The sequence below is a fragment of the Miscanthus floridulus genome, chromosome 19 (assembly GCF_019320115.1).
Source record: "Miscanthus floridulus cultivar M001 chromosome 19, ASM1932011v1, whole genome shotgun sequence".
In the NCBI taxonomy this organism is placed as follows: domain Eukaryota; kingdom Viridiplantae; phylum Streptophyta; class Magnoliopsida; order Poales; family Poaceae; genus Miscanthus; species Miscanthus floridulus.
In genome coordinates this window covers 50,991,566-50,994,755 of record NC_089598.1, presented here as the reverse complement: position 1 = coordinate 50,994,755, position 3,190 = coordinate 50,991,566, and the positions used below count along the sequence as shown (strand labels likewise).

The 3,190-nt window shown below is 39.5% G+C and overlaps 1 pseudogene; it reads right to left on the bottom strand.

Moving 5' to 3' along the window:
- Window positions 1-518: 518 nt before the first annotated feature.
- Window positions 519-1,073, bottom strand: LOC136526020 (uncharacterized; annotated as a pseudogene).
- Between the last annotated feature and the right edge of the window lie 2,117 nt (window positions 1,074-3,190).

The window sequence follows — 3,190 nt, the reverse complement described above, 5'->3', positions numbered from 1 at the left end:
TTATATACTTCAAAATCTAAAACAAAGGTTAAATTGTTAATAAATAGAAGTAGCATCTGTATAAACACCTTATTTAGTTCTCACATCACATAACTTTAATTTTAATTCCAATACTTTACATTCCCACATCAAACTCATGAATATGTAAAGTTCCTGTATATGTGGCATACCTTTAGACAAATATATAATATCCAAATTCAGGGACATTTGAATCTGGCCAAGAAGTAAATTAATCATAGAAAAGAAGCTAACATTCTATGACATAGTATAATACTAGCAAGTGCAACATGCAGCACAAATGTGTGCACATCTCATACATCAAACATGTTCCATAGTAGAACTGTAGAAACATAATGCAGCTCGAACTGTAAGAAACTAGATATAATTTTTATTCAAAAAAGATAGATGTAACAAAAGTATAAATATTCATAACATAAGCTCTAGATTCTTGCTTTCTTTTATCCCATGGCCCATTGATCAACATTTCCCTTCTTGGAGTTGTCACCATGTAGTCAACACTACTTGAATCTAGCCACTAGATTGTCATCCAACCCGGCCTGTATGGTGGAGCCATCAGATGTACGAAGAGCGGGACCCAACCGTAGGGCCAGGTCAATGTCGGGCTTGACTCCAACAGGAGTTGTCCTCGGAGCAACTCTGTTATGGTTGTCTCTCACGAGACTTGCTTGATGTGACATGAAAGGACTTCCAGCATAAGCAAAAATAGTTTTGTAGCTTGACCAAGGTACCTGCTGCTTGGTCTGGTTTGGCCCTTGTGGCAAGACTCCATCAGCAGATGATGAACTTGGTTGAGCATCATTGCATAAGAAAAAATATGTGTGGTCTGGATAATACTTAATGTGCTCAACAGTCCCCTTAGGCATGCCGGCCTAGACATGTTGTTTGCAGTGGGAAGCCATGGCTGGTTGGGAACTAGACTCCTTGGTGCATTGTAGGCATACAAATGTGGGCCTAGCTAGTTCTCTCTTCTTAAGATCTGATATTATTTTGGTTAGGCAAGGTTTTGGAGGAGGCTGATGGGAGAAGTAGGCCTTCCATGATTGATCCTCCATGGAAGGTCTACTAAGCAAAGAAAAAGGTGTTGATTTCTGCCTATAGATTCTACATGTGCCTCTACCATAGTATCATGGCTTCTTATAAGAGGAGGTGGGGGTTGTTGAAGGGTGGAGATAATTGAAGATTAATGTCCAAGCAAGATTTTGCCTTCGTATCTTCACATATTTTAATTTCAGTTCAATGATTTCCGTTAATGTTATAGCTCTCCGAGTCGCAGATCACTTCAAATATCGAAAATATAATAATGGCGTGTGGCATATAGAGATATTTCACTTGAATGAAATAAATGGGTCGAGATTCTAGAGATACAACCACAAATATACAAAATCTATAAGATATGGTATAAGAGTGAAGATGGTATACATTTAATTATATATCCTAGTCAAAAGTTTGATCTAGTGACATTCTTCATTTAAACCTGTAATCTTAATTAGATGACAATTCAACTACCACAGTGAGCATGCGCTTGAAAAATCTTGGATTTGTACGACCATAAATGATAACTGTGATTTCAAATTATATGGACTATCATGACTAGCTAGAGACATTAATTGTATGAGGTACTGGCACCTAGAGCGTGAGCTCTCATTTAATGTGGTGAATATCAGATATCCTAGTAGTTGATACGGATGATTATTTAGGCCAATCCCAACCCAAACACCACAAAATAGCAAATTTCTATCCCGACCATCTAGAAGCTATTGTTACCACTGCACTATATCTATCCATAGCCTAAGGGCGTTCCCAACAACTATCAAATCTCTAGCTGAGTAGACTTGGTGGAAGGTTCGGATTGACGTGGCGGGGAGAAAACGAGAAAAAAGTGAAACGCTAGCGACTTCTTCAGCGCTAGTGTGGAGCCTATTAAAGCGAACACAGATAGGTGCATATTGCTTTTTTTACTCTGGCCGCCAATCACAGTATCCGAGAGAGAGAGAGAGAGAGAGAGAGAGAGAGAGAGTAATTTATTATTAACTAACATTGACATATGTGTGCATGTCTGATTTGGTCCTGTGGCAGCTATCGAAATCGATAGCACCGCTGCGGATGCCCTAAGCAACTATGCAGCCACTCATCATTCTTCCCCACCAATCACGAATAAACAACCTGCTTCCGGTGCAAAATTTGATAGTGCATTAGTTTTTTTCCTTTCAAAACATGTCTTGCATGAGATCTGATCGCTTCCACTCTCCCTTCTCTCTCATTTATTATATCATTATATCACATAAAAAAATCCAAGGTGGCACCACAGTTGCTGCCTGAAAACCATTAGAGTTGGAGCATTACGAATATGTACCCTTATATTTATCTCATGCTGGTCTTTACTGTGTTGTGTGGATCAATGTTTATTTCTTGACAACAACAGTGTAACATGGATAAATTAGTGTAGGAGCTGCAATGTATCCATGTCCATCAGAAGCTGGTTATTAAATATATGAAACCATTGAAAGCATGCACGGAGTCAATATCGAATTTCAAATAAAGAAGTAAAGAAGCACCTCATTGCACTAAAAACGAGATTCAAAGTGGTTTGTAAAAACATATTATGTACCGCCTCTGCGGATAGTACCCTAAACCGTTGGTGACACAACATTTCATCTTGGCGGGAGTTCGAGGTTTTTTCCAGGACGTTTTGGTGCCTTGGCGGAGGCAAAAGCGAAGACAAAAGACCTGGACCGACCTCATGACTCAGAGTGTGCAACACATTGAACCCTAACTGCTCGATAGCTGCTTCTTCCTCCAAGTCCTTATAGTGGTCGGTACCATCCCTGGGCGCCATCGTGAGAAGAATTTTGGCTTCTAGTAGAGGAGGCTACAACGGGAGATCTCCAAACTCATATACAAATTCGGTATGAGCTATTCTCTCGGTGTAGTTTTATCTTGAGTTACTATATTAGTGCAGAACTTCCGAACCAACATATGAACCTTTGGAACTTCTACAGGTGACTATAATTCCGCTTTTTGAGTTGTGAATTTTGCAGGAATCATCTATTCAACCCCTATCTAGGTAACATCTTGGTCCTTTCAAGTTATGGATTGACCTAACAGTGACTTATGCCATTGGATCCACATACCACAATTAATCGGTTCTCTACTGCCAAATTAATCTAGC